Source organism: Podarcis muralis, chromosome Z (genome assembly GCF_964188315.1).
Source record: "Podarcis muralis chromosome Z, rPodMur119.hap1.1, whole genome shotgun sequence".
In the NCBI taxonomy this organism is placed as follows: Eukaryota; Metazoa; Chordata; class Lepidosauria; order Squamata; family Lacertidae; genus Podarcis; species Podarcis muralis.
The window spans coordinates 28,131,367-28,153,440 of NC_135673.1; the positions used below are offsets into that span (position 1 = coordinate 28,131,367).

General features: G+C 41.6%; 1 protein-coding gene across 3 annotated transcripts in view; it reads right to left on the reverse strand.

Annotated features, from left to right (window-relative positions):
- Positions 1-14,378, reverse strand: part of FNDC3A (fibronectin type III domain containing 3A) — a 53,838-nt gene extending 39,460 nt beyond the window's left edge. For 2 of the 3 annotated variants that reach the window (XM_028714700.2, XM_028714699.2), the window contains exons 1-2: positions 14,143-14,378; positions 6,180-6,245 (exon numbers count right to left, since the gene is read on the reverse strand). The gene's annotated coding sequence lies outside the window, so the exon portion shown is untranslated. The remainder of the gene's footprint in view (positions 1-6,179; positions 6,246-14,142) is intronic. The other variant, XM_028714701.2, reaches the window with a different exon arrangement.
- Positions 14,379-22,074: the final 7,696 nt, after the last annotated feature.

The following is a 22,074-nucleotide window of genomic DNA, read 5'->3' on the forward strand; positions in this document are numbered from 1 at the left end:
CATTTACATTTGTTTTTCTGCCTTTCCGCATTGCTGAACACAAGATGATTTAAAGACGTAGAAATAACAAAATATACAACAAAGATTACATATCCTATGACAATCCAGAGCAAATGAAGTCATAATAAAAATATGACTTTAAAAATAAATAACTTATACAAAATTTCATAATCCATTTAGAATATATTACACAATAAAATTTACTCTAAAAATAGCAGCTCGTGATAATTAAACAGAAATTCACTCTCAACAATTGCAATAAACCATTACTAGACTATAATCAATAAAAACTAACAGCAAAGTCACAATACATTAAAAGCCACATAAAAAGATTGAACTGAGCAACAAAGTCACGTAACTTTTTATTTGGAGGTATCCAGGGTGAGATCGAACCTAGAACTTCTTCATGTAAAGAATGCATGCAAAGAGACCAGCGAGCAACAGTCTCTAGTGCAAATCTTACCCCAACCACAAATTTACTAGCTGGTTTTAGCGCCCAACACAGGGATAATAATACCATTAGAGTTGTTGCAAAGGTTATAATGATTACCTGTGTGAAGCACTTTGAACGTTAGTAATAAGCTAAATCATGGTACAGTGGTACCTCGGGTTAAGAACTTAATTCGTTCTGGAGGTCTGTTCTTAACCTGAAACTTTTCTTAACCTGAAGCACCACTTTAGCTAATGGGGCCTCCCGCTGCTGCCGTGGCGCCGCTGCACGATTTCTGTTCTCATCCTGAAGCAAAGTTCTAAACCCAAGGTAATATTTCTGGGTGAGCGGAGTCTGTAACCTGAAGCATCTGTAACTCGAGGTACCACTGTATTGCCCTTTACACCCAGAACACAAATACTGGCCTGATTCACAAAAAACAATCTCAATCAACTGGTTTATTGGACTGGGAATAAATGTTCCTTCTCCCTCTTCTATCCTCCATCCTCCTGTGTACCATAATCCAAAATTTCCAGGGTTTGTTAAGTCACAGCTTCCTGTAATGCCCCAAACAGGAAACTGTAGCTTAATTACTGATTGGAAAGCATGATATGAAACCAGGAACACATCTAGGGGGAAAGAGAAAGCTAGAGGCAGCTGGAGTGGGTGGGGAGAAGGCAAAAGTTTGAGACCAGGTTCCTGTGCAGACATTCCCCTACTTGCTTCACACATGTGCTTCACACATAGCCAGGTCTGGGAAACTCCCAGGACCTAGAATGTAAGACAGCTAGGACAACAGCTGGCTTTTATTTCTTATATTAACTGAAGAAGCAGGTCCACTTCTTCCTCCATGTGATCTAATACCTTAGTATGTACTTCAAAGCTTAAATAGAGTATTAGTTGTATGTTATTATGCCATTTACTGGGGCTATTGTTTTCTTGTGTTTGCTATGTCTGTTGACAGCTCTTGATCTGACATGATTTAAAACATGTGATTTGCATTGAGAGATTGGCTTTTTTGAGTAAACATCAGAAATCCATAATTAAAAGGCTGAATTTTTAAGAGGCACATGTTACAATGTTAATATACAACACGAAGCTGTCCACTGCCTCTTAAGCTGGCGTGACCACTACAGTTCACATAAAACCAAAGACCTGCCAGCTTTACTTAATAGAAAAGTCTCCAATAGCCACAATTGCAAAGCCTACTCAGAAGTACCAAACACCCTTAGTGCAGAGCTTTTCAAATTGTGTATCATGACACGTTTGTGTGTCGGCTGCAGTGTGAAGGTGTGTCATGTGAATGCTTCTGGCACTCCTCCTGCGGCTAGAAAGGGGTTAATTTAACCCCCAGTTTAAACTGTATTGCAAATTGATGTATGTCTAAAAATGTGTGTCACCAACATGAAAAGTTGGGAAAGTTCTGCTCTAGTGAGTATTATTATAGATCATCTGGGCAATCGCCATTCAGAGTAGCCCTGATGAGTTTTTAAGAAGTAGTCTTTTAAAAAGCCATAGTGTGTTTTCCAGATTTTCACATCAGAAATGTAAAAGTATATATTCTACTGTCAGAGGCACAGCCCTTGTGCATACCAATTGCTGAGACCGCTGTTACACTCAGGTCCTGCGTGCAGATTTTCCATGGGCAGAAGGTTGGCCCTTCTGAAAACTGGATAGGAACTGGATAGGAAGTAGGAAAATGGCATAGGGGATTCAAAATTCATCGAATTTTGAACCTTTGGTTTGATCCAGCAAGCCTCTTATGATTTTCCACACATTTTCCACACTGAAATCAAGGTTCTTAACTTTAGCTGGATGCTCCCCAAATGTTTCAAAAAATAATGGGCACCAGAAGCTCATAATTCAGAACTACTGATTGTTCCTACAGGTGTTCTAATCTATAGATAGGCAGCACACATATAGAAAAGATCTCAATCACTGTGTCACGGAGGTGCTCAGACACCTACCCACTCTTCTCTAAACAAGACCCTGCTTGCTTCCCTCCAGCTCTAATATTGGAGCCAAGCACTGGGGTGACCAGGAATCACTGTTCTCCCTACATCTCACCTTTGACATGGGAAGAGGGGGAATGGGAAAGGGGGGCTGTGCTGAGACATAGAGTGGGGTCAAGTAGAAGGGGAGCAGCAAGACTCCGGTAAACTTAAGTTTTGGCATGGCTACCAGTGCTGGCCAAAATATGTGAATCCCAATGGAGGCTATTTGGTCTTTCCTGGAAAAGGGCATATAACTTAAGTGTAATGGTCTTAATGCTTTCTTGTATCTTGTGGCTCACAGTTATCAAAGCTAATATCACATTCAGATCTGGCTGTTCTGAGAACAAAGGAGGTTTACAAACAACAACATTAAATGAACTGTAGTCCAGTCTGGCAATCTCAGAGGAGGAACACTTCAGGGAACAGAAATGTCCTGTTCCTGTCCCCCCCCCCCTTCATGAAGCTTGACTATGCCTTGAAATATGGATTTTTAAATACCCCATACTTCTTTTAAGAATGTGTTTTCAGGTTGCTGAAAGATCCAGCTAGTACTGCATTTACAGCTACGACCAAGTCCAGCATAATCTTTAATTAAAAAACACACTGTTAAAAAGGTACCAAACTTTAAGAAAGGTTTGCATGTGAAGTAAGATGCCTAGAGTTGGATCATACCTGCAAGAAAAAAACCTTAGTAGTTTCTTTTGGGCTTCTGACTCATTGACCCCAATACTGAACTTTGAGAAACATACAATTCAGTATAACTCATGTTTGTTTGGCCCTGCAAATGCAAAGACGAAAATCCCCACAGGCAGGCATTTTTGAATAACCTATAATATGAAAGCAGTCATAGAAATAAGTCCCCATGACTGAAGACAAAGCCCTCTACAAACCTGAAACTTCTAGACCGCCTCTCCTTTGCTATTTCCCCCAGTTAAACACATCTGTAACACCTTGTTAGATTACTTTTGAAAGGGCTTCTCTCCACTACAGCAGGACCACACACGAACATTTCAGGCAAATTGGTTTCCATATTGCAAAATTCAAGGGAGGTTGGAAAAAAACAGAAACCCCGTTATAACTTAATTTCGGGAAGGAGGGGGTGGCATGGACCATCACCTCTCCATAATAGCAATCTGTTCATAAACTAAATATATGTTTTTATTAAATCTTTAGAAATAATGTTAAATGTTTCCCAAGGGAGATTATGTGCACCCCTCTTTTGCGTATAATATTTGGCTTCCATCCAGCTAAGTACCACAGGTTATGTTGAGACACTGGACATGTTTCTTAGGTATTGCTCAACAAGTACACATAGTCAAACATTTTCTGTGTTCACAGATGGAAAATAGCCACATAATTAATATGTGAAACAGCTTTGGCTGTGGCAGGGATAAACCACTGCAGGGTTTTTGAAGAAACAAAACAAAACATACAATTCCTGAAACACTCTGAAGTACAAGAGACTTCCTTGTAGATTTCCTTATGAACTATGCTATCGCTCCATATATATATATATAGTCATTTACAAAGACAGAAGTCTGCAGAAGTGTCTGATGCAAAATTATTAGCTCCGTATTAGCATTAGGAGATTCATTTACCACATTATTATGAAGATCTGTATAGGCTTAAACTTGCCGCAAGCAAACTTAACTTTCCAATGCAATCATCTAGGATGAGTCCACTTTGCAGTTGAGAATCCTGGACTTCGTTTCCTCTATGCCCCATAAGCTAAGAGGAACGGAGTGTAATGGAGCCATGGATGAATAAGACTGGCTGTCATTTATCCAGATCCCACCAAGAGTTCTCTTTCATATACCCCACAATCACATTGAAGGGGGAGAGAAAAAGTGGACCATTTGCTTTGCGGGAAGCTCAATAGGTTTACTAGAACGGGAGATGCACCATGTCAGCCACACCCCATGATATTGCTTGGCTACAGTTGTAACTGCAAGTAGTAACAGTGAAACAAATAAACAGCTAGTTTCATTTGAAAGCAAAAAATCAAGAACCATTCAGGACAGGACTTCTACAATGGCTCTAGCATTGTGGGTATCATCTCATAGTACCATGACCCAATATTCCAGGTGTGGGGAACCTTCAGCTCTCCATATATTGCTAATCTACAAATCCCATCATCACTAGCCACTGACTATCTTTGCTAGGGCTGATGGGAGTTGTATTTCAGCAACACTTGGAGGGCCAAAAGTTTCCCACCCCTGAAATATTCTCACAAATCATTGGGTAGGCTTTTAATAATGCAAGAGGAGGGAAGAGAGCAAGCTACCTCAAGATCTTGAAGAGCTGCTGCCAGTCAATTGGCAATACTAGGGCAGGTACACTAATGATCTGACAGTGAAAGACATAGCACTGCATTCAATGATATTTCTATTCAGAGCAGACCCACTGAAATTTTTGAACATGACTAACTTGGATCCATTTATTTCAATATGTTGGGGATTTATTGGGTTGTTTTTGTTTTTATTTTGATTATGTATTTTGTGGTTTTATATTCTGATTTTATCCTGTGAACCGCCCTGAGACCTGCAGTTATAGGGTGGTATACAAATTTTAATAATAATAATAATAATAATAATAATAATAATAATAATAGTTCTACTCTAAGTAGAAATGAGTTAACTACAACCAATAGCTCATTATTCCCTAGCAAAAATATTATTATTCAAAACAAAATGCACCAATTTACATAGTCCAGCACAAAATTATTTGATGAATAATTTTGACTTCCTGAAAAATGGTACTTCAATTTTACAAGTAATATACAAATCCCTTAGTTCAGGGAAGTGATGGTCAGGATGATAATCCAATATGGAAGATTTGTTCATCTCACTTTTCCCAAGAGTGAAAGAATATATGTACTCTGCCTCATTTTTTTAAATATCTGGATTCAATTTTAAAGGGCATTTTAATGCATCAAGAAGTCTCATGCTTATCTTTCAAAAATTATCTGACTCAGCAGGAGATCCATACTTTAGCAGAACTGAGTTAAGCTTAAGAGTATGGGACACTTCTTCACCCTATTTATATATAGAGTACTGTACTTATGGAGACCCTCACAGCAGCAACTTGTCTCTCTTTCTCTTCATTTTACAACTTCTGTGCCAGAACTGTTAGTGACTCATGGCCACATCCTGTAGTGCCTAACAAATTCTCCCCCAGATAATCCTCTGTGAATTCTTCAGAGAGCAAGGGACCTGAGGCTTAGGGGAACCCTACATGCTGAACACAGACACTACCAAAGTTTAAAATAATAAGACCGGGTTATTAATTTTCCCAGCTTGTAATTTCCACATACAGTCCAAGGAAAACTCACTTGACTTTAAATACTTTTTCTGCTTATAATTGACACTGATGTTATGATTTTGGTCTAACTGCTCAAATATAGCAGCAGCCACTGCTACATAGATTATTATTCTCAGTAAAACTGTAGCTTTAAAATGAAATTTAAAAAAAATAATGAAAATCTAGTTATAGGGCAATACCAACACTCCATCTCAATCAATTGGATTGGGAGTTTCCAAGCAGAGAGGCTCAAGAGCATGCAGCATCCAATATACAGCCAAACTCTGGTGAAATGTGGTTGGTTGGCTGCAAGGGACAGCCAACTGAATCCTGATCTAAATGAACAACAACCCAATATTGGGTCATACCATTTGAGGGGAGGGGAAAGAAGAAAGATGAACTCTCTAAGTCTTCTGTGAGAATGATTCCTGGGTGGTTGTTCCATGGCTGCTTACCTGCTCCCTTTGCCTGGGTGGAGTAGAGCTTCACTGTTTGGTGCTTTGGTGCTGAATGATCCTTGCCTACAGTTGTGACATAAGAACAAAATAACATAAGAAAATGGCCCATCTTTTCCAGCAACCTGTTCTTACAGTGGCCAACCAGATGCCCCAGGACACCTCTATCTTTCTTTCCCCACAAAGTATCGTTTCCCCAAGGTATCAGGTAGAATGGATCAGAAGTAGACAGGCAGGCATTCGTGCATCCAACTGCAAAAGCCAAAGATGTAGGAAGGGAAAGCAACCTATTTTCCCCACTCTCAAACTTTCTAGCTCAGAATATAAGGTGGGGGAGAAATGGAGGAAAGGGAAAGAGGAAAAATAATGGGCATTATGTTAAAAATATTGTTTTGTATATACAAAGCAATGTATTTAGGGGGGAAAGTGGGTACTTTTCTTAAATAGAAAACTGGAGAAAATCCTGAGCTATTAAAATGACTCTGGCATCCAGGACTTCTAAATACTCTCCCTTTTCCTTGTTTTATTTTGTCATCTGGGGCTGTGTGGGGAGTGCCAACCAACATTATCTCTGCGTATAACCAAGTGCCAAAGAGAAGTGTTGATAAAAACTCAAGTTATCAAATAAAACACTCTTCCTAAGCTGCAATTCTCATTACCAAAGCAAAGGCTCATTTACAAACACTGGCCTGCCAGCTGTAAGCTAGACTCCCCCATCCCAACTTCTAAGGCAAATGAACTTTGCTTATCGGAGAAAAAGTACATTAAAGCCAAATGCATGTTACATTTGAATGAGATCATTTATAAGAACAATACTTTTTCTACATCTAACACACCCACATCCATGCAGTGTGTACTAAAGTAAAATACTGTGCAAAATGGTTCGAAGACCCCACTTAGATAATATGTTTCTTAGGACATTTGCTAGTCTTTAGTCCTCTTTGTGCTTTATTGCAGTGAACTAAGACAGCTACCCTTCCAGAAATCAACATTCAGCATTTTAACAGCTGTAGCATCCATGGGAGTGTGATGAAACCGTGTTTAATTATAATTTCATTTTAAAATATAGTTCACATTATTTAGGCAAAAGAGAAATGGATTTTAATGGGGCTTTTATTTTATTTTTTAAAAAGCAATAGTAAATAAAAGTGAATTGACCTTCGTTTCAAACTCAACAAAGCACCCAAAGTGAATTATAACATTATATTAAAGCAGTCATGCAAAATCTGTAATTGAAACAGAACAGGCACTAAATGTGAAATGAGTCAACAGAGCACTGGCAAAAAAAGTCAACACAACCTAGCTAAATGCCAGCAAGTTCATTTTAAAACAAAACTAAATTTAAAAAAGAAAGAAAATTAAGTTGTGGTAGCTGGTAGGCATTATATAGAGAAGGAGCCAATCAAATCTTCCACAGAAGCCATCCAATCAAGTAGGTGCTGAATCGAAGTAAGCTGGTGAGTTCACCAATTCCAAAGTTAAATTATGGAACAAATTAAAGCAGCAATTCCCAAAATGTGTGTCACAAGAAATGCTTAATTAAATATGCACTGAAAAATCAACACCATAATTTGAGATACAACCAGTGTCTGTAACTTGAATGGGGAGGACTTATACAGAACTGGCACCACTTCTCTGTTAATATGGTACTAAAGCAATCCAGAGGACAGAAGGATTCAGCAGAAGATATACCAGCATCAGATGACAAAGCCCACACTGTAGCTGACAGACACAGATTAATCCCTCATACATCATTACTGGCAAACAGCAGGATCCCAAACCTGAAGCCAGCCCACCTGTGGAAAGTGGGGTGATAGAAACTGGGAGGCAATATTAATGTGACTTTCCTTCAGTTGCAAGGTGGATACTTGACCACTGTTCTTGTAGCTAACCCTATTAATCTAACTAGTACTCAGTCAATAAAGGGAATATGTATCTTTTTAGGGGCAGAACAGTTAGCCTCTAATGTTAACCCCCCAAATTAATGTGCCATCAGAAGTTGGGAAACATTGCTTTAAAGGGATCATAGGGGGGGGGGAGAGATTTGACTAGTCATCCTTATGCTCATCCATGCCCATCTATTTCAGATTTCTCAAGCAATTATTTCAAAGAGAACAAACATTACTATACATTTTGTCATATATACTTTTGAATACTGCCAAATATATATAAATAGATAGACTGCCCTACGCATTTTCACCCAGAAATACAAAATACTATGTCAAATGAATATAAGAACTATGAATCTCAAGTTTCTACTAGCTATTTCTAAACTGCTAATGGAATAACTAGACTCCCAAATTCTTAGGAATAAGCATCAGATTTCTAGACTGTAGGCAAACAGTGGTGTTTTATTTGAGGCTTGCTTGTAATTTATTTGCAAAATAATGAGAAATTCATTGAAAAATGTGGAGTGAAATATTTAAACATATAGTAAGTAAGTCACATGTACACAGCTGTTCTTTACACTGAAATGGGACCAGAGATTAACTGAGCTTACAAAGAATGGAAAGTTTGATTGGCAATAGGAACATTCAGTAAGGTTACACTGTTAACTAGACTGAATGATTCTTTCAATAAAATAAAATAAATATTTGATCTGGCATTGAACTTCAGAGTTCAACCCATTCACATTGCAACATTCAGCATATGGCTGCCAAAATAGATCTTCTTTACCAGCATCAACTTCAAAGTACATCAATTAGAGTCCAATACAGCTTGGGAAAAGATTAAGGATGGGGTTTTCAAATACCAAGGAAACTAGTATGGCAGGACCCAATTCAGAAAGCCAGGACATTTTTATTTGCAATTGGCTGCAGCTATCAGACATGATAGCTAAATGGAACCTGGGGATCAGAGGTAGCATTTCCTCAAATATCAGCTGAAGGGGCAGGGGCAGGAAAAGTACAGGGAATATTGTTGTGTTCATGCCCTGCTCTGGGCTTCCCATTCCCACAGGATGTTAGAATATACTATTGTGACTAATTTATCCAGTATGCATAGTGCTTTTCAGAGTACAAAATGACAGGTCCCTCGCCAAGGAGCTTAAAATTCAACATAGGGGATAAAGTGTGTGCAGTGGGTTGGGGGTGGAGGCAGCAGTTCACAAGGAAATAATTTGTTTTTGCTGTAGGCCCTTGTACAAGGAAACATGAGAATTAGGGGTGAGTGCCAAAGGATTCATGGAAAGAAGATGCACCCTTTGTTTGTTCAAGAAGGGCTGTTTTACCATCCAGGCTACTTACAGAAAGGGTTGCCTGTAAGACCACACGTTTCTAGATCTTCTGGTCACTTCAGGGGCACCAATGGAAGGGGAGACAACATTTTGCAAGTCTCTGCCACCCTCAAGCAAGTGTGCTTACCAAGCAGTGCATCCCTAACCCCTCCCTCACTATTCTGTCTTCCCACCTCTCAGTTCAACCTTCCGACCTGTCCATCCATTTGCCAAAGTAAATGTTTGTGCTGATGCAGTGGAAGGACCCTGATCTGCGTGAGATCATTTGTGTGCAACATCTGTGCAAATCTGAGGATCCTGGGAGCTCCCATGGTGCAGCCTTTTCGAGCAATCAGATTGCAGAATCACTAAGAAATGGTGTGTCCACACTGATCAATTTACACAGAAAGGCTTGTGTTAACACGAGTGAGGGAATAAATTATGGCTGCCTCCACAATAAGCTCTTCCAGAATGTAATAAAGAGTTCAGTGTGTGTTCCTCACCAAGGAATCCCAACCTTTTCATTTAAAGTCTGGTTTGCAGAAGAGATAACAGCTGAAAACTAACCATCTTGACCTTGGCAGACTTAATCACAACATGTCTTTTGAAGCATTCTCCAAAGCAGGTGAAGGGAGGAGAGTAAAAAAGCTTGTTTCAGGGGGAAGTCTATGTGCAATGATAAATTCCTTTGATAAATCGCTAAGGTCATTTTAATTAGGATACACAGCAGGCTTTTAAATAAATAAAAAAATGTATTTCTAAAGGCCACCTGAAACCAATATTGGGGTGTGTGTAGAATGGTTCCTAACACTTCGCACCAAATGATCAATTATGCATAAGAAAGTTCAGAATGCATACTGGTTATAATCAAGTCTTGGGCTGCAATATCATACAGCTTGGAACCAGAGCCACATTTACACCATACAGAGTTAGGAACTCAGATATATAAGCTAGGTGCCAGCTGGCTCATTAAACCAAGGTTGCAGTCACCAAAATGGAATGTCCATTTGCCATTTTGGGGTAAGACAGCTCTAAAGTCTTATTTTTCAAATGATGGACTGACCATGACTGATTCTCAGTTAAGCATCTGGCTTGTTCAGATGATAACCTTGAGCTCGCTTAAGAACCTTGAGACCTCAAAGAAGAAATGTCACTTGATCCAAGGACAGTGCACATGTATACTGGCCTATCCCGAACTCTTTCTTAATGGTGACTGCTCCTGCTCAGACTTAACAGAAAAAGCAGTTTGGTTCCAGAAATTCATTCTGATCGTGCAGATAAAATATAACTGTTAAATTTTTACAGGGTGGGATATTAGTGTGTGAAACTAGTCCAGGTCCAATGATCCTCAAATGGTGGAGATGTCAGGCGTCATCCTGGCACCCAGGCATTTTCACTTGGTCACAAGTGATTGAAAGTCAAGTGTAAAATGTGCCTGGCACCTGGCTAATTTTGAACACTGATATAAGCATTATTATATCATTTTAAACACTCGTGGTTTCTACCAAATAATTATGGGAGCTGTTGTTTGTTAAAAGGTGCTGAGAGTTGTTAAGAGGCCGTTATTCCCCTCACAGTGCTGCAATTCCAAAAGTAATTTTAGTATCCAAAAGTATTCCAAAAGTAATTTTAGTATCTTAAGTGTCCTGTTCAGAGTGAGAGTGTGTGTACATGTGTGCACAAAGTAATAGATGAACCACCTCTTCCAAAGACTTGCTGGCATGTACCACCCAAGGAGGGACTTAACTCTTATTGCATGGCATCTTATTCTCTCTCTTCCTCCCCATCCCCATGAGTTCTACATGGGGGTGGGGAGTGAGAGAGGGAGAGAATTGAAAAATGAGACCCCACTAATTGATTCTTACTATTCTTTTATATTGTAAAGTTTAAATGTTATTGTTTTAAGTTTGTTTTGCTTTATTACATATCATTGCTATTTTAACTTTTTGTAAGTTGCCCTGGCAACATCAGTGGTCTTTGACAAATTACTAACCTTCAGAATAACCAGCCTCACAGTGCTGTTACAAAGCTTAAGGGGTTACTCAGAGCTTTACAGAAGTGAGAAATAATAACATTTATATTTTTTTAGGTCTTTTCTTACATTAGAGGGAGTCACAAACATCATCTCAATAATTGCCACAACACTTCCCAGCTTGTAGCTACACCAACCTCTTAATAATCAACTCTAGTTGGGGGGAGGGGTGGGGCTAACACACAACTGAAGCTATCAATTTACATACCCAGATTAAAATTAAGTTGGTTTCTTCAAATGACAAGCTTGATAAATCTTGGAACAATCAGGCAATATAACAGAATCAAAGATTATACTATGCTGTTCTTTGGCGATCACAACATATCCAGTGTAAATCTTTATGGCTCAAAGAGATCCAACTATACTTGAACGCTTATTATTATTTAAACAGCTTGAAATCACAAGAGTCATGAGCCTATTGAAAAATCACTTGGATTTCAAGTTAGCGTTATGGCATATGTAGGCAGGTATTTACTTTTTTAGTTTAAATTACAGTTTGCCATCCTAAGCATACATATGTATTTACCAGCATAAATGTGTGAATACTGAACAAAGCATGCATTCTTAAAAATTCAATAATAAAAAGCAAGTATGTTTTATACAGCAGTATGAAAGAAATAGCATAAAGGCAAAAATATAAACATATCTTCATTACATTTGAACACAGTAAAAGCTGGAAATGCACATGCATGCAAACAGGAAACACACACAAACAGTATGAGTTAAGTACACCTGCCAGCTTTTGCATCATCCACAGCCAACTGGCATGATTACAGGACAACACACCACTTGCCATATGTTGAGAAAGGGGTTCTGCAAGATTGGGGGTTTCCATCAACTGAATCACAAGCCCTACGAATTTAATAACAGAGAAAAAGAGGGCTGATGACTGCAGTTCTGTATAGCTACCTATTGAATAATCACAACACTTTCTGCCTTGACTACTGAACCTCTGCTACTTCAAAAGCCAGGAACAAGCATGGGGTAAAAATACTCATCTATCCAAATCTGCTGGCTACAGTAACTACCTTTTACACAAGAGAGAAGTTCAGGAAGGTACTATACAGTATATCTAAAAGCTGTGCACTCACTCTAGTCAAAGGGGAATAGCCAGAAGGCTACGTGGCATTCAGACACAGCAGCACCAGGGGGAGGGGGAGGGGAAGAGAAAGCAGAAGAGAAGAAAGGAAAGACATCACCTTTCCGTGCCCCCGGACTAATAATTTGCAGCAGGTAATAAAAGCAAAAGGAAATATCTGATTGCAGTGCTAGAACGAACCCTTCCGAAAGGAGCAATGATCAATAGAAAGGTCAGCTTTCTAACTGGGATACACCGGAGTATGCTGAGGGGGTGGGTGGAGAGAAGAGGGCACTAAAGGAGACTTCCTGCAACACAGCAGAGATTCAAGTTGACATGGCAGGTGTGCAAAGTTTAGGTCTGACTGCTGAACTCCACTACCGCAAGAGAACAATAATATGAGCTCTTTTACATTCACCTACTTCTCAGGCACTTCATTGCACCAATAAGCACAAACCCCTTCCAAAGACTAGCCTCTTTCAACTACCTGCCATTTGAAACACAAATCCGCACACCTGAAGCACAAACAGCCCCGGCATCCTGCATATGGCTCCGTGCACAAATCCAACGACTGAACATACAATACATCAGTTTTGATACCAGCATCTGAATCAAAATCAGTTTGCCGGAGCCTAGTTTCTGCACAAACCCACTCAGCAATTCTTGCAGGCCCAATATTCTCACAACTTCCAATCTTCCTTCAATTTCACCACCTAAAGCTCCACTGTATTCACACACACACACACACACACACACCGCCCCCCCCAAATCTCCTATATCCTTATCCAAGACTCCTACATCCAAGTCACAACACACCTGTGTCGTGTGGCCCTTTAAACATCCAATACTCCAAAGACCATCAGAATCGCCAACCACCAACTTCAGTCTCCCGATTTCCTCAGAATCCATTCTTTCTCCGCCCACCCCGCAAACCCCTTCGCAGCAAACTCCCCGTTTCCGCACACCGGTGACAGTCCCACCCACCACACTTCCACCTGGGAGAACCTGGGAAGGTGAAAGTGGCTTTGGGGGTTGTTGGCAAAGTGGTTTAAGATGACTGGAGTGGGCATGGGTGCGTGACCATTTTCCTTTTTTAAAGGTAGTGGTGGTCCTCTTAGAACGGGGTGGGTTGCAAACTGAAAGCTGGACTAAGGATTGCAAGAGATGACCTGCAGGGACTGGAGTGTGTGTGTGTGTGCAATGCAAAGGTGTGTGATGCAAAGGTTTGCAACGGGATTAAAAACTTGGGAGGCTGCAAAGCGGAGATGACCTTCCGAGGAGAAAAGCAGCCTCTTTGGAGCAAGGAGGGCGGGAGAATGCATATATATATATTTTACTTGTTTCTGTTACATCGGCAGTCACGGAAGACTAAGGATCTGTGCCGGGGAGATCAGCTGGGAATGAGGCGCTGGCAGTGTCGGTGGTGCTGGGGTTGAGGGGATGAGGACTTCCTCGCGTGTGAAGCGGAGAGTGTGCCCCCCGACCCACACCAACCCCTTACTCGCCTCCCAGCAGCCCCTCAAACTCAAGGGGCACCCCGGCTTCCAACCCTCCCGACCCCTCCGCAAGCCCCACCCTGGCGGCCCGGCAGACCCTTGGAGCCCCGTCCAAGAGGAGCGGGGAAGACCCGGCCACTTACCGGCGCAGGCAGGAGCCGCTGGCAGGGAGGCGGGCGGCGGGCACCGGGGAAGCCTCAGCCGCCTCCTCAGGCTCGGCGCTGCGGGGCGTCGCAGCAGCAGCAGCAACAGACTCAGTCAGACGGCTGCGCCATGATGGAATGCAGACTCCCGCACATGCGCACTGCCGCCGCCGCCGCCGCTGCCGAGGAACCGAAGAGGGGACACGCGCGTCGAACCAGAGTGGGAATCGGTGCGATCGGGCTCACCAACCACACTGCGGTCTCGAGTGCCCTCGTCTCCGAGGTTAAGAAGCAGCCTCGGGCGGGGGAAGGGGGGGGGCCAGGGAGGGCGTGCTCTCCGGATCCACGTGACGGGTGTTTTGGTTCTGTTTATCTTTTGTTTGCCTTGTACACGTTATCGTCGCATTACGTTTTCCGGATCCTTGTGCATTGCTCTCGAGACACCGGGAATGTAAACCCATGCTTGTGAAGTACGCAAGGTCAGAGCGGTGGGGAGCCGCTCACCCCCCCACTCCCCTTCCTTAACCCCCTGCGGGCAGCATTCTCTTAGGACTGCATGCCAGTGGTAAACGAGGCCAGAAGTAAAACTCGCCGGAGCAGCAAATGCAAATGTTAGCCTCGTGCAGCATTTAATGCTTTGCTGCAATTAAATGCCACTTTTCCCGTGGTTCTCCTTTCTTCTTCAATACCCCCACAACAACCCTGTGAGGTGGGCAGGGCCAGCCCCAAGACATTACGGCATCCGAGTTGGACCCCAAAATGGACCTCCCTCCTTGCTAGGGAATAAGGGGATCAGGGAAGGTCTACATCAGAAACAAGGGTGGGGGGGGTGACACCAGGCTCTGCCGTCCCTGTGGACCCTGCCGCCTGAGGCAGTCTCCTCACCTCATGGGCTCGAGGTGGGTTAGGCAGAGAGGCAAATGACTGGCCAAGGGTCACCCAGTGATCTTAACAGCTGAGTGTGGAATCAAACCCATGTCTCCCAGATCCTAGTTCCACACTCTAACCACTAAGAAACACTGCTACACCAGTAGGATTAGTATCTCCCCTCGCTATCCCCACCAACGCAAGGACATATTGCAGAGAGGCAAAGACATTCAGGGTGCAAAGCAGAGTTAATCAGAGGTGTTGCCTGGGAAGGACTCAGAAGGTGGTATGGAGATGCCTCCAGCTTCTTGGCCTGTGGCTCCCCACATGAGAAGGAAGTCAAATCACATTCAGACTAGTACTGATACTAGAATTGAACATATTGCATTTCAGAGGTAGGAGGAAGGGAAAAGGACTTTACTGAGGCAAAGTGAGTATAAAGCACCAGGTTTAAAGCTGACTCTACAATTTTCATATATTCAAGGAAGCAGGTGGTAATGTATTTTACAGAAGATTTGTGTTAACATAAAATAAAATCCCACCAGACTGCCTGAAATTTACCAGATTTTACACATTCATTAATAACTAGATTTCCATGTTAGTTTCTCTAGTATTGCTGAATCCCATACATCTTGTAACTAGGGGGCTAGTGTGACAGCGGTCAACGTCTTCCAATGCTGTGTAATTATGCAACAATTTACAAGAATTTAATGAAACATTGGGAAGAACTTTCTGACAGTAAGAACTGTTAGTCAGTGCAATGGACTGCCTCAGAAGGTGGTGGACTCACCTTCATTGGAGAGTTTTAAGCAGAGGTTGGATGGACAGCTTTCAGAGATTCTTTAATTGTGATGCTTGCACAGCAGGGGGTTGGACTGCGGGGTCTCTGCCAACTATGATTCTTTTAATGAGTTCCTTGGATTTTAGTTTGATGTTATCACCCTCAAACAGAGAAAGCAGTGCAAGTTGCGAGGCAATCTGCATAGATTCTTTAATGATGGTGGATAGTATTCTTATTCTTATTTATACCCCGCCTATCTGGCTGGGTTGCCCCAGCCATTCTCTTTCTGATGCCTCTTTCACTATATCAGACCAAAATCTTTGGACTGGTTGGCACTCCCAGCACAGATGGAAATCAGTATCAATAAACCCACATCTCCTCCAGCACATCAGAGTCACTTTGAATGTAATGAGGAAAATTTGCATGGGAGTTTGGTACCATCTGTGATTCAGCTTTAGGGTCATTTTCTGTATCTTCACTGATAAACTTTGAGTTGGTTTGTTCATGGTCTATCATTGATTTCTGCATTGAACATCATTTCCCTATTTAATGCTCATGAGGTTCCCAAACTATTCAGCAAGACCCTGTTTAATGCAACCACAAGGCCATTTCCTGTTGGTCACTAACAAGTCTTAACACTTTCCATATGGATGAGGCCCCAGGTATATTGGGTTTGAATATAAGGGAATTTCAGAAGATGGACAATTTGGATGAGATTAAGCCATCAGCCCTGTATTTTTCCAAAACAGAAGAGTGTTTGATTTACTATAACAATTAATTTTAGAGTAGAACTAAATAAAGGAATTAGCATGTGCTACTTGGACTGTAAAGGTAAAAAGGGAAAGGACTCCTGGATGGTTATGTTCATTCAAAGGCAACTGTGGGGTTGCGGTGCTCATCTTTGCTTTCAGGCCAAGGGAGCTGGCATTTGTCCACTGACAGCTTTCTGGATCATGTGGCCAGCATGACTAAACCGCTTCTGGTGCAGTGGAACACCGTTACAGAAGCCAGAGTGCACAGAAATGCCGTTTACTTTCCTGCCACAGTGGTACCTATTTATCTACTTGCACTGGCGTGCTTTTAAACTGCTAGGTTGGCAAGAGCTGGGACAGAGCAACAGGAGCTTACTCTGTTGCGGGGCGGGGATTAAACTGCCAATCTTTCAATCAGCAAGCCCAAGAGGCTCAGTGGTTTAGATCACAGTGCCACCCGCGTCCCTCTTGGACTGTAATAAACCTGCGAGGGGATCATTGAATTCATGAAGGGTACCTTTGAGCTTATTCTGAGAGACCAATGCATTCTCATTGGTAATCAGGAATGAGATGGGACAACAAATATGTCTTGTTATAATTCTGAATAAAAAACAAAAACAAATCCTAACCAAGGTGTTTCATTTTTGCATCATGGGTTTTGTAGTTTTAAAAGTGCATAAAAGCTTTGTTTCTTATTAAATATGCATATGGTCAACCTGTGTTGCATGGCTGCCATCTTACAAACCCTTTCTTGAGCATAAGCCTAGTTTGTTCTCAAGGCAGCTAATGGGGAAAGCTAAGAAGCTTTAGAGTCTGATGCTGGATACAAATGGGTCTGAGTGTGGTATAGAGATTAAGAGCCTAAACTACAAATAAGAACCTCTGCAGTTAAAAATTTGTGACTGCTGTGAACTTTAGGCAAACCACACTCTCTCACTGTCAGTTCTATACTTCATCTGCAATATGGAGAATACGAACACTGCCCAACTTTTCTTTTGTTTAGGAGACGCCTTTCACATACGTTTTACAGTGGTACCTCAGGTTAAGTACTTAATTCGTTCCGGAGGTCTGTTCTTAACCTGAAACTGTTCTTAACCTTTAGCTAATGAGGCCTCCTGCTGCTGCTGCGCCGCCGGAGCACAATTTCTGTTCTCATCCTGAAGCAAAGTTCTTAACCCGAGGTAATATTTCTGGGTTAGCGGAGTCTGTAACCTGAAGCGTATGCAACCCGAGGTACCACGGTAATTTGATTTACAACCCCACAATAAAAACAGGTAAAAATAGGTTTTTAAAATTTATTTTTAAAACAACAACTCAAGGTAAATTTAATAGCGATACAAATAAACGTCTAGGGCAGAGACCTAAGATACTTTTTTATTTCCCTCAGCTGAATGAGACCCTTACAAGATAAATCAAAATAAAAAAATTCCTTCCAGTAGCTCCTTAGAGACCAACTAAGTTAGTTATTGGTATGAGCTTTCGTGTGCATGCACACTTCTTCAGATACATTTCAGAAGTGTGCGTGCACACGAAAGCTCATACCAATAACTAACGTAGTTGGTCTCTAAGGTGCTACTGGAAGGATTTTTTTTAATTTTGTTTCGACTATGGCAGACCAACACGGCTACCTACCTGCAACCTTACAAGATAGTTGTAAGAACTGCAACTGGATAATGCACATAGAATGCTCTGAACATTTGAAACCACCATACAAATATTAAGTTTTAATGTGTGCATGTAATGAAGTAAAATGTGATTTATTTATTTTTAAATGAACTCAAAAGGACTTATTTTGCATGGGTGATTGGGTTGCAGGTATGCCTCAATGCCCACAATTTACAGCAAAAAAGTACCAGTAGGAGAGATGTGGGGAACCTCTGGCCCTCCAGATGTTGAGGAACTACAACTCCTATCACCTCTGGCCATTGGCCATGCTTGCTGGGGCTGATGGGAGTTGCAGTTCAGCAACATCTGGAGGCACAAAGGTTCCCTGCACTTGCAGTACAAAAAGATACATCATGACACTTCATTAGACCTCCCTTGTTTCATTCTGGCTTCAGACAAGCAAGTCCACACCCAGTTCATCCAGTAGACAGGGGCAAATTCAGTGTACCATGTGATCACAGATGGCTCTACTCTACAGGCAAACTCTTCAGCACTACAACTCAAGAAACAGTCATTATGCAAGAAGCGGCAGACAGTCCCAAGACTGAGTGAGTGCTCCACAATTTCCTGCATTGTCACTAAGGGGTCAGTCAATCCTGGACTACCTCCGCTTACTCCATATAGTCCAAGAAGAAGAATGGCACTGGAGTTAGGAAGCTATGTGCCCTACTTTATTCCTCTATTTGAAGTGCTATCCGATGATAGTCCTCTGTTTGAAAGCATTCTCTTGGTCAGCCTTTGCCCACCTAGTGTAAGGTTACCAGATTTTTTTCAATGAATCCGGGGACACTTTTCAACTTCAATAGGAATTTATCAGAGGACTGATTTGTAAATCCGGGGACGTCTGGTAACCTTAACTGAGTGCCCTCCAGATATATTGGACCACAGTCAAAATCCTGTTTAAAGATAAAGAATTCTCCGAAAGGAGACCTTGAAACTGACCACTAACAATGAGCACCAAGATAGCAGACTGAGCAGGCAAGGAGGATTCCTGGTTATTGTCTGCCCCACTGAGGTGCATTGTTTTCATATTGAAAGCATAGTAATTATTCCTATACATGCATTGATACACAAGCAATTTTCATGCAAATCTATGCCAACTTTTGCTCTCCTTTTTGGCGAAGTGTTTCCTCTTTTTTGGCAATATTCTGAGTGGGCGCTGTGCCTTGGACTTCTGCCCCCCCCAAGTCTTTTCCTGGCGTCAACACTGCCCCATTTCCACAAATAGTCCAGACTCCAGGCAATTGGAAATATACATTTCAGATTGAGCATTTCCCAACCGAAATGAACCCCAAATTGATATTACCCCCACGGTGGAAAAATAAATCAAGACACCTTACAAGTACATGTATTTTCCCACCACCACGAGGTTAATGACTGTTGAGAAATACAGTGGTACCTCGGGTTAAGTACTTAATTCGTTCCGGAGGTCCATACTTAACCTGAAACTGTTCTTAACCTGAAGCACCACTTTAGCTAATGGGGCCTCCTGCTGCTGCGCCGCCAGAGCACAATTTCTGTTCTCATCCTGAAGCAAAGTTCTTAATCTGAAGCACTGTTTCTGGGTTAGCAGAGTCTGTAACCTGAAGTGTATGTAATATGTAACCTGAAGCGTATGTAACCTGAGATACCACTGTGTTGGTTTTGGAAAATAGTGCAGTGAGGAAGGCTTAAATCCCAGCACTACTGCAGGTGAAGGACTTCTGCAGATGACCTGTTTATTTGGCACTAGCAACCCTATACCTGATGTTCAGGATTCTAAGAAAGCTTCAATCCATCTTTATTCGAAAGGAAATCAGGTTGAGTGGGGTTATCTTGAGTTTTCTGGAGTATGTTGTCAGCAACATGCAATGACACACAGCTCTACTCCTTTACATCTGCAGGTGAGAGCTAATAAACTGAAGCCTAATCCAGATAAAACTGGAGGCACTGTTAATGTGTGGCTCCCTAGACAGGATGGAAGGAAGTTTGCATGCTCATGATAGGGTTACACTCCTGAAAGAGTGGGTACACAACTGAGGGATCCATGGCTGTCGCTTGAGGCTCAGGTGGACTTGGTGGCCTTGAGTGCCTTCCATCAGCTTTGGCTGGTGGACAAGCTGTGCTGCTTTCTGGACAAGGATAGCCTAATTTCTGTCATCTATGCTCTGGTAACTTCTAGGTTAGGTTACGGCATCCTGTTATACATGGGACTGCCTCTGAAGAAGGTTCAGAAACTTCAGCTGGTGCCAGATTCAGCAGCCAGGTTGCACACCAAGACATAATGGTTTGAGAATATGATGCCAATCTTAGCCCAGAGTGCTAGTTTTGACCCGTAAAGCCTTAAATGGCTCAGGATTGCAATACTTCAAACCCCGCCTCTCCCAGTATGAACTGACCTGGAACCTACAACAATCATCTGAGGCCCATTCTTCATGTGCCCCCCTCCATGAGAGGACCAAAGAGTGGCAGCACAAGAAGGAGCCTTTTCTGCTGTGGCTCCCCACTTATGGAATGCTCTCCCCAGGGAGACTTGCCTGGTGCCTTAGGCAACTGACAAAAACAGTGCTCTTCTCCCAGGCCTTTGACTAATTAAAAAATCTATGGCCTTTTAAATGGGGGTGGGTGAATATTGTTTTTGTTATTATGCTATGCATTTTTGTGTGTTTGTATTGTAACCCGTCCTCAGATGAAGAGCAGTATAGAAATTAAATAGCTAAATAAATAACAAAAAATACTTTCCAAAATATAGTAGATTCACCCTGAGTTGCTTACACAAAGCATACATGGAAGTTACTCTTTCTTGGGTCTTTATCAAGCATTTGCTCTGATTTTATTTGCAGGGAAACTCTACAGCAATAAGCAGCAATCCTGCATTCACCTTGATTTGCTTTTGTGGTGGTTATATGTCTTTCTGTTAATCATACGTTCATCCCACACTTTTCAGTACATTTCCCTATCCCTTTCCAAATTGCAAAAGGGTCGTTTTTGTTGTATATATGTATATATGTATATATGTTGCATGAGGGCAACAGAGTGCTTTTAATCCATTTTAATTGCACATATGCTTGAATCTCACCTGAAAAATATTGACAGTCTGGAAGCAACTCAAGATTGGACCACAAATCTCTTAAAGGTAAGAGGTAATGGCCAGGTGATCCAGTCATGCATGCCACATATGCATTTTTTGTAATTTTAAAAAATTGAAATTGTTGTTAATGTCAAGTTTTAAATTGTTGTAACCCTCACTGAAATCTTAGAGTGTAGGGCAGATAAACAACAACAGCAGCAGCAGCAGCAGCAGCAGCAGCAGCAGCAGCAGCAGCAGCAACATATTTTAGCCCAAAGTGTTTGAGCTTTTATCTTTGCCTTCTTTAGGTGATGTTGGATTTACTTCAACACAAACTGGCTTTTACAAAATAACTGCTTTGTTTATTTGTGACTGGATATTTTTAGGACCTGTGGATGAAATGGACTTGGATGAATTGTTGCTTTATATATCCTCCTAAGACTAGAGCATGCAATTGCTTCCTTACTGCATGGAATTATCTGAGTTATAAATAAAAAATGACTTTATGTTACTTTCAGGTAAGCGGAAGACATGGAGGAAGGCTATGTGTACTGCTTCTAGCTCTCTTAGCTGCAGCAAATCGTTTACTACCATATAAAATTTAATTTATGCAATTTTTATCCGACCCTTCCTCCAAGATACTAAGATATCTTGAGAATACAACTTGTTCAGAAGGAGGATGGGGAATCCCCAACATAGAAGCATATTACAATGCCAACCAAATACGCCATATAATCCCATATATACTAGAAGATGAGACAAAACAATGGGTACACCTAGAGAGGGACACAATTGAAAACACCTGCACCACAACATAC